The sequence below is a fragment of the Mirounga angustirostris genome, unplaced genomic scaffold (assembly GCF_029215605.1).
Source record: "Mirounga angustirostris isolate CCGP_5_RB_7025 unplaced genomic scaffold, mMirAng1.0.hap1 SCAF_17, whole genome shotgun sequence".
In the NCBI taxonomy this organism is placed as follows: domain Eukaryota; kingdom Metazoa; phylum Chordata; class Mammalia; order Carnivora; family Phocidae; genus Mirounga; species Mirounga angustirostris.
Window position 1 is genome coordinate 1060736 of NW_026991725.1, and position 10494 is coordinate 1071229.

Here is a 10494-nt window from a genome sequence, read left to right on the forward strand (position 1 = left end):
AGGGGAAGAATGAAGAGGGGGAAATCGGAGGGGGAGACGAACCATGAGAGACGATGGACTCTGAAAACAAACTGAGAGTTCTAGAGGGGAGGGGGGTGAGAGGATGGGTTAGCCTGGTGATGGGTATTAAAGAGGGCACGTTCTGCATGGAGCACTGGGTGTTATGCACAAACAATGAATCATAGAACACTACATCAAAAACTAATGATGTAATGTATAGTGATTAACATAACAATAAAAAATTTTTTTAAAAAAAAGCATGTCCATATGATGGGATATTATATAGCTACTAAGAAAAACTTAGAAGGAGAAGCCAACTTCCCGCTGAGCAAGGAGCCCGATATGGGGCTAAATCTCAGGATTGAGGGATCGTGACTTGAGCCCAAGGCAGACACTTAACTGACAGAGCCACCCAGGTGCCCCAAGAAAAATCATTTTTTTTAAATGCATAGGCATTGGGCACCTGGGTGACTCAGTCGTTAAGCATCTGCCTTGGGCTCAGGTCATGATCCCAGTCCTGGGATCAAGTCCCGCATCGGGCTCCCTGCTTCTCCCTCCCCCACTCCCCCTGCTTGTGTTCCTGCTCTCGCTATCTCTCTCTGTCAAATAAATAAATAAAATCTAAAAAAAAAAAAATGCATAGGCTTTGATTAGCAAATGAAAACATTTACTGATCTTTAGGAGATCTCCAAAATATAAGTGAAAAGAGCACAATGCAGAACAGGGTATGGTACTGTATGATCCTGTCAGTGTCTTAAAAATAACAAACTGTATGTGTGTGTGTGTGTGTGTACACATGGAACTTGTTAATGACGGAAAACTTTGAACAGAGAAGTTGAGGAAAATGGGGACAATGAGGACAATGATGGACAATGAGGAGGTTTTTACTTTTCCAAGCATCAACATGTCCTATTTTTTTTAAGTGTTTTTAAGAATTGTCTGGATATAGGAACACCTGGGTGGCTCAGTTGGTTAAGTGTCTGCCTTCGGCTCAGGTCATGATCTCAGGGTCCTGGGATCGAGTCCCGCATCGGGTTCCCTGCTCAGTGCAGAGCCTGCTTCTCCCTCTCCCTCTGCCACTCCCTCTGCTTGTGCTCTTCTGTCTATCTCTCTGTCAAATAAATAAATAAAATCTTTAAAAAAAATTTTTTTAATCATTTTTTAAATTTTTTACAATTTTAAGTAGGCTCCACACCCAATGTGGATCTTGAACTCATGATCCTAAGATCAAGAGTCTCAGGCTCTACAGACTGAGCCAGCTAGGCGTCCCTAAAAATCATTTTATTTATGTATTTTATTTATTTTTTAAATTTTGTTTAATGTAGGCTCCATGCTGAGCGTGGGGCTTGAACTCATGACCCTGAGATCAAGACGTGAGCCGAGATCAAGAGTTGGATGCTTAACCAACTCAGTTGAATGCTGAGCCACCCACCCCCTAAAAAATCATTTTAAAGTAATAATTTCTTGGGGCACCTGGGTGGCTCAGTTGGTTAAGTGGCTGCCTTCGGCTCAGTCACAATCCCATGGTCCTGGGATCAAGCCCCACATCTGGCTCCCTGTTCAACTGAGAGCCTGCTTCTCCCTCTCCCTCTGCTTGCTGCTCTGCCTACTTGTGCTCTCTCTCTATCTCTCTGTCAAATAAATAAATAGAATCTTTAAAAAAATTAAAAATTAAAAAAATAAAGCAATAATTTCTTTTTTATAAGATTTTATTTATTTATTTGAGAGAGAGAGTGAGCACAAGCGGGGGGCGCAGAGGGAGAAGCAGGCTCCCAGCTGAGCAGGGAGTCTGATGTGGGACTCCATATGGGACTCTAATGCGGGACTCAAATGCAGGACTCGAATGGGATGGGCCCTGGGATCTTGACCTGGGCTGAAGGCAGACACTTAAATGACTGAGCCACCCAGGCACCTTGAGTAGAAATTTATTTCTAACAAATAAAAGGCAAAAACCAACTACAAATAGCCAATTATCTTTTTTTTTAAGATTTTTATTTATTCATTTGAGACACAAAGATACAGAGAGAGAGAGCATGAGTAGGGAGAGAGGCAAAGGGAGAGGGAGAAGCAGGCTCCCCGCTGAGCCAGGAGCCCAATGTGGGCTCGATCCCAGGACTCTGGGACCATGACCTGAGCCAAAGGCAGATGCTTCACCGACTGAGCCACCCAGGCGCCCCTCAAATAAATAAATAAAATCATTAAAAAAAAAAAGCTAATATAAACCTAGGGAAAAATAAGGAAAAAGGAAGCCACAATTATACCAGATCACCAAAGAGTTTGGGAGCTAGTTGCCCAAGATCATGATTTGGGGCACCATCCATCCATTCTGAGCTCCCCGAACTGCCTTCTCTTATCCGTCCAGGCCTAGGGATGGTAACAGCTCTACCTATATCTTGTCCCTTAAACTCCATCCACAGCTTTGTAAATAGTCCCTTAACTCTTTTCAAATGATCCATTTTAAATGTGCCGTCTGTTCCCTGCCAGGACACTGACCCACATACAGAGCTGTTACCCAAACAGAACTCAGAAAGCCCATATCCTAAGATGTCACAAAGAGATGAAGGGAACTTCTAGGACTTCTCTGCTACCCAGACCTCATTCTTTTAGCTGGTATGCAGCTTCCCCTAAAGCTCATGACCCCTGTGGGTGCCTTCCTCCAGAGCTGGATTCATCTGTTTACGGAGCAGCCTAACAAAGTTACCTCTGGCCTTGACTGGGCTAGGGTTTGAGTCCCGGCTCCACTGCCTACCGTCTGGGTGCTGTTAAATTTAACCTCTCTTGAGTCTCGTTTTCTCTACCTACAAATGGGAATAAATCTTTCCAATAAGATTTCTCTACAGCTTAAATGACATTATGTGGGTAAAGTGCTCAGCTCAAAATAATGGTTACTTTTGAGGTGAGATATACACTTTTTTTTAGGCTTTTAATGTTTTATTTTTGTTTTTGGTGTTTTTTGGGGGGGGTTGTTAAGTAGGCTCCACACCTAGCATGGAGCCCAACTTGGGGCTAGAACTCATGACCCTGAGATTAAGACTGAGCTGAGATCAAGAGTTGGACATTTAATTGACGGAGGCACCCAGATGCCCCAGGGTTTGTTTGTTTTTTAAGTAAGCTCTATGTCCAGCCTGGGGATCGAACTCATGACTCCAAGAAGAAGAGTCACTTGTTCCACTGACTGTGCCCATCAGCTGCCCCAGATGTACACTTTTTATACACTTTGGTTTCCTTAGACTTTATTACAAGTTTAATTTTGAGGGGCACCTGGCTGGCTCAGTCCATAGAGCACGCAACTCTTGATTGAGTTTGAGCCCCATGTTGGGTTAGAGTTTACTTTAAAAAAAAAAAAAAAACAAGTTTAATTTTAAAAATAGAAAAAAGATTTTTAAGCACTATTTAGTAGATTGCCTGGCACAGAAAACATGCTTAATGAACGTCAACTATTATCAACATCATCATCTCCAATGTCATCATCCCCATATCTCTCAACATTCTGGGTCTCCCTACAACCTGAAGTAGAGTGCCATGCAGTCAGCTTTGCTCAGTATTACTCTGTGAACTGGCTTTATGATGGTTCACCTCCTCAAGGAGGCGCCCCTGAGTCCCCTTGCCCCAAGTCCAGGCCCTAGCTCTGTCTCCACATGGTGTTCTCTCAGCTCTGCTGGCCCATCACTTTCAGTTGTTTTATGGGTGTTTTGTGCACATCTTGTGTTGTTGCACATGTTGCCAAAGATGTTGCAAGTGCCCTGAGGACAGCCCTAGAGGCCAGGCCTTTGGTGCCCAGCTGGGAGCTTGGCCCAGGGCAGGACTCTGCAAGAAGTGCTTCTTGGGGCAGGGCTAGAGCTTCGCATGAGGCAGGGCCACCCCTCAGACAAACATCTAGGGCAGGACTGTTTGCTTTAGCTGGTGAAAAGCCAAAGTCCCAGGATCTGTCTTGATACAGATCAAAGAGAAAAACATTTAAGATGTGGTCATAACAATCCCATCTGTACACCCTTTACAAAACACATTCACTCTCACCTCCTGACACCCCTCCAACACAATGATCCTGTTGGCAGAACAGATGTTACTTCTCCCATTTTACTGAGGAGAAGCTGGAATTCAGAGAGCTTGAGATTAGTCCAGGAGTACTAGTAAGTAACTAGTAACTAGTAAGTAACAGATCTTGAGAGCCCAGATTTTCAGGCTCCTTCATACCACACATTTTTGGGGGATACTAAACATATCTTTCATTCTTCTTACCAATATATCATGAAATTGAGGGGTTATTTCCTCAGAATTGAGGGTTAGTCAAAATCATTGATGAACTGATGGTTCATCAGAACCCATGGCCCTGTTGGAGACACACACACAGTACATGGCCCAGGAATACTGCCCTTGCAGGGACAGCGAGGCACTAAGAAGCAGGACTGGGCTGGCCATTCTGCTCCTCTCAGGGGTTTCTTTAGGGAAGACAGGAGGAAGTGGGGCCCCCCAAAGCACAGCTAGAATCTACAGTTCCTACAGAGTGGGATTTGAGATGCCTTTGAACAAAATAGGAACCCCACTTGTCAAGAGACCTAACAGAGTCATTTCTTCAATTTTTTGAGGGTTATAATTTTCTAGGAGCAGCTAAAGCCTTTCTTTATTGACACCCAAGTCCAGTTAAGGCTTAAAAGTTGATTGAGGAGGGAAGGGAGGAAAGGGATCCACAGAGAGAAGGCAGGGTGCCCTTGAGGCCAATGACTTGCCAAAACCCTCTCCAAAGCCCACATGCCAGAGTCTTCCAGTTCTGGAGACAAAGATGGAAGACTTCTCTGGATATTTGGCCCAAAAGGGCAGGGCATGGAATATTTGGTTGGCAGTGGTGTGGGGAAAGTCAGATCAGCCCTTTAATCTGAATTCCCTCAGACCCTTCCTCTGGCTTCTAAAGGTAGGGATGGAAATGACTTACCCAGAGCTGAGCCACCTGCCACTCACACAATGCTACCTGGTCCCTTGCCATCATGAGCATGAATGCCTAAAGAGCATGCAGCAGTGTTTTAAGCACTTTACAGGTATTAATTTATTTCATCCTCACAACAACTCAAAGACTTATGGGCTGCATAGATCATCATTATCCTGTTTTACAGATCAGGAGACCAAGGTCCAAGGAAGAGAAAGGTATTGGTAGAGCCAGAATTAGATGCCAAGTAGCCCAAGTCCAGAAGTCTCCCACGTACAGTGAAAGCGTATCAATACCAATGTTGTGGACTTCAGAGTTGATAAAGGATCTTCCCTTGGTTCTTTGGACCCTCATAGGAGAGAGGTCGTCTTATCAACTGGGATCCAGAGAGGTGATGTGACTCCCCCAAGGTCACACAGCTTGTGAGAGGTCTGGGGTGGCTTCACTGCCAACTAGGCACAGAATAGGTTTCCTGACCCCTGGACAGCTCGCCCCCCAACCCTTCCCTGGGCCAGTGGGGAACTGCTCCGGTTCCTACGCCAGTGGGTGGGCAGAGGGGCGGAGCGGATCTCGGCCTACGGGCCTGGGCGCTGTCCGCGGTGCTGATCCGCCCGCCGCGCCCTTGCTCGCCAAGTGGCCCGCAGGTTCCCCGGGTTTCCCTTCCAGCTCCCAGCCAAAGCCAGCTCTCCGAGTTCGGCTGCTCGCCGCGGTCCACAGGCCTGGCTCCCGGGCTCCTGGGTTTCCCCTTCCCCCGACTGCGCGCCGCCAGCCTCCCCTCCCCCCGCCCCGCCCACGGCCCCTCCCCGTCAGTCCCAGGTCCCTCCCCTCCCCCCTTATCTCTCCCGCCCCCGCTCCCCCCCCCCGCTCCCCCTACGGCTTGTTCGCCAGTTCCGGTCACGTTGCTGGGTGTTTACGCCTGTAGCCCGCCCCGGACCCCCCTCGGCGCCCCGGAGCCCCCCTGGAGCCCCGGCCCGACAACCCCGCAGCCTCGCAGCAGCTGATGGCGCCGCAGCCCGGGCGGGTGCTGCGGAACCCTGGGCGCAGCTAGCTCGGGGAAGAAGAGCGCCTCCCCCCACCCAGCCTGGCTCGGTCCGAGGGCCCCGCTGGCCCGTCGCTCCCTCAGGTCCCGAAGGTGAGGAGGCCGGTGGGCGTGGGGGGTGGACGGCGGGGTGGCCCGGGGCGGGGAGCAGCGGGGCCCGAGCTCCAGCTCCCCTGGGAGGGCTGGCGCCGGGCTGGGCACCGCAGCGCGCGGGAGGCGGACAGGACCCGCGGGCTGCTGGCAGAAGTTGTCCTCCGCTGCCCAGACTCAGGTCCTTTACCGGCCCTGGCGAAGAGTCCAGAGCGGCCTGAGGTCGAGCCACCGCCACCTCCTGCCACCTCCCATCACACACGTCTTTTTGCCTTCCTTTCCCTGTCCTCCCTGGTAACCCTCTTCCCCGTCCTCCTTAGTCTCCATCTCCCCCTCTGCCTTCTCCGGGAGTCATATTGGAGGCATAATCAGGCAGAACACCAGACTGAAGGGGATGGGCGCTCCAGTTTCCTCATACATCTCACTCCCGTGCCCCTGGATCCTCAGCTTTGCTGAGGTTGGGTGTCCTGAGATCTTCAGTGGAGGGGGGGATGCCATAGCCTAGGGTAAGGGGAGGAGGGATTCTGGAGTGGAGAGGACCACAAGACCCTTGGAGAAGGTGGCTCCACACTGGCCAGGTGACACCTTGCAGAGTCCCAGACAGTTGTCAAAGGCTGACTTCTTGTTCCCAACACAAGTCCCCAGGAAAGCCAAGGACTTGGGGGGTGGGGTGGGGTGGGGATTACTTTCTAATACATGCACTTACTTGCCCTGGTGATTCCCAATGACACTCAACTCATTCTCCCAGTTTCACCAACATTCGTTGTACACCTGTCCCATACAAAGGATTCCCAGAGACAAGGTCTTGCCCTCAGGTAGCTTATGGCTTGAGCAGAAGCCAGGTAGGCACACGTCCCGGGAGGGGGTGGGTGGGTAGAAGTGTGATACATGGCATAATGATGCCTGGGAAACACAGAGATGGAAGAGAGTCATCCCAGCTTGGTGAGGGTCAGGGGGAAAACTTGGTAAGAAAGGTAGCTTTTGAGAAGTGCCCTGAAGGATGGGTCAGGTTTCAGGAGGCAGAGATAGGGTCGTGGGATGTCCATCCATGTTTATGAGGAGAGTTTGTTGTGAGAGCAGTAAAAGGTAGAATCACAAAAAGAAGGAGATCAGACTGCAAATGTGGATTGTGCTTAGATTTGAAGGGCCTTAATGTAGGCTGGGAACCCAATGGGGAGCTCCTAGTTGCTAGCCACTGTAGTTGTATATATTGAGCAAGGTACTTAACCTGTTTGAGCCTCTGTTTCCTCATCTACAGAGTGTACATACTAATAGAACCTTCAGTGTAGGGTTGTTATAAAGATAAATGAGTTAATATATGTAAAATGCTAAAAACAGTGCCAGCCATTTATTATTGTTATGTAAGTATTATTACCTGTGCATTGATGGTTATTGTAAGTATTATTACCTGTGCCTCCCTATTGGAGAAAGACTTCTTGAGTTTCTGCTCTCCCTCTACCCCAGGCCTCAGAGTCAGGTAGTAAAGAAGAATAATGACTAAGAAAAATAAAGACCATAATTCCTTTATTCATTTATTACCATGCCTGTCCTATCTAATATACCTGCCCTGGCTATAAAAATGATAAAAATGAGTTTAGCATTCTCCCTGAAACAAGAAGGCGTACTTAAAAAATTTTAACAAGGGGCGCCTGGGTGGCTCAGCCGTTTAGCGTCTGCCTTCGGCTCAGGTCATGATCCCAGGGTCCTGGGATCGAGCCCCGCATCAGGCTCCTTGCTCAGCAGGGAAGCCTGCTTCTCCCTCTCCCACTCCCCCTGCTTGTGTTCCCTCTCTCGCTGTCTCTCTCTCTCTGTCAAAAAATAAAAAATCTAAAAAAAAAACCAAATTTTAACAAAATGTGGATATTGAGTGTTCGAGGATATTTGTTGACTCAATAAATACTTTCAGTCCCAAAGAGAAAAGAAACACTAAGGATGAAATTGAAACTGGGACAAGAGAAGCAGTCAGGGGGTGAGGGGTGGCAGAAAATGCAAACTCCACACAAGCAGAAAGGAAGAGTCTTCAGTTCTGGTTCCTCGCCCAGCCACTCTGTCTACCTGAGGGTGAGACGGGCAGCCCAGACCAGGGAACATTGAGCAGATTAAGGGAGAGGGAGTGGTTAGCCACCCAAGGAAAGACTGGACTATAAAAGTGGTTTTCAGGTTTTTGATTCACAGAAGCCTTCGCTCCAATGAATTTGTATGTACAAGCCCATCAAAATAAAGAGGGGTAAAAATGGCAAAGCCTCTAGGCCTGCCTTGTGCCCCCAACCATTTTTGGCAACTTCTGAGACCCCTCTGCAGAACTCTGGGCTCTTTAGAACAAAATTTGCAAACCACTGATTAGGATGATCCCTAAGACCCCTCTGAGCCCTGAGTGCTATGATTCTTCTCTTTCTGTGGTTCTTCCAACCCAAAGAATTGTAAGAAGTGGAAAGAGGAAAGAATTTCCTACTTGCCATGTCAGTTCGAGTCAGACAGCTGGAAAGAAAAGTGGGTACTCACAAGCGCCAAAAAAACAAGCAAGAGGTGAGATTGTTTTCAGAAACCAGGAGGCCAGGCCTTAGGGTCAGAATTGTGTATGTTTCAGACAGATGAGAGACATGTCAAAAGTACTTGGAATTGGGACGCCTGGGTGGCTCAGTTGGTTGGGTGGCTGTCTTCGGCCCGGGTCGTGATCCCAGGGTCCTAGGATCAAGTCCCACATCGGCCTCCTTGCTCGGCAGGGAGCCTGCTTCTCCCTCTGTCTCCCTCTGCTTGTGCTCTCTCTGTCAAATAAATAAAATCTTAAAAAAAAAAAAAGGACTTGGAATTAACTCTATAAACTTGAACCCTATGTTACAGGTCCTTTTTTTATTTTTAAATAAACAGTTTTTTTTTAAAGATTTTATTTATTTATTTGACAGAGAGAGACAGAGAGAGAGGGAACACAAGCAGGGGGAGTGGGAGAGGGAGAAGCAGGCTTCCCGCCGAGCAGGGAGCCTGATGCGGGGCTCAATCCCAAGACTCAGATCATGACCCAAGCCGAAGGCAGACGCTTAACTACTGAGCCACCCAGGCGCCCCTAAATAAACAATTTTTAATGAACATTTTTCATCAAGCTAGAAAATTAAAACAAAGAAGAACCTAGGAGCTCCAGGAGAAGGTGGGCAGCAGAAACAATGCAGACTCTGAGGAGGTCAGGACAGTGGACAAAGGCAAGACAGTCTTCTCACATTAACCTGTGAGGCTGGGCATCTTGGGCTGGATGTGGCCAGAAGATAAAGCTGATAACTCTAACCTTTCGGCTGCTGCCACCAGTCTGGACCAAATCCTCAGGCACAAGCTTCTTCTCAAGCCAGAGGGTTCCACGACTGCATTTCTATGTGAATGTCTATGACATTTCTACATCTTCCTGTCCTGGGCCTTCTGAAGTGCGTGTGACAGCCACATGTGAGAGGGCTGTGTTGTAGTCCCTTTCCCCAACCCATTTCCCACCCTCCCCCAAACAAACTAAACATGTGTAAGAAAGAATATCTGCCAAGATCGTTTGTGACCCAAATTCCTGCCCTGAGAAGAGCAGCCTGCCTAGTTGGAAGCAAATCCTCAAGTCCTTCTGGGAAGGCTCAGAAACAGCTGGTTGGCTCAGCCTCTCACGGTGGCCAGGGTCCAGTCTCCAGGGCTGTGTGGAAAGGGCTTTTCGTCTTCGGAAACACTTGCATTTCAGTGGTTGGGGACAGACATTTTCTCTCTTCCTCATAAGCAGAGGCCCACATGCCCTCATCCTCCAGGTGCACAAAGAACATAGGCACATAGATGCAAGAGAAGCAGGACCCCCCCCACATGCGTGTCCACATACGTGCACTCCTCGAGGCACCCACAGCCTCGGGTATGTGTGCAGACACAGGCACACACATCCCAACCTGCTTACACAAAAGCACAGACACAGCTCGTCTGTTTCTCCTGAATTACGCACCAGGATATTTGACTGCCTACTTAACATATATGTTTCCTGGTTTGGGTCTCTTGAGCATGTCAAATCTAACATGTTTTAGGCTTGATCTTCCCTTCTCTGTAAATCTGCTCCTCCATCAGGCTGCCCCAGCTCCAGAAGCTCACTCACTGGTGCATTCCACGAGTATTTACTGAGTATATTCTATTTGCCAGATACTGTGCTAGGCACTAGGGAATAGGAGGAAACAAAACAGAGTCCTTCATCTTGTGTTGCCAACAATCTGGCAGAAGAAATAGACAAAAAACAAAATGTAGTATATTCATGTGATGGTAAGTTCATGGAAGAAAAACAATGCAGATTAAGGGAATAGACAGTGACAGAGGGTTCTATTTTAAATCAGGTAATCAGAGAAGGGCCCTAAGGAAGTGACATTTGAGCAGAATCCTGAATGAAGGGGAGGAATGGGCCATGAGGGTATCTGGGTGAAGGATATTCCTGGGAGAGGGGACGGCA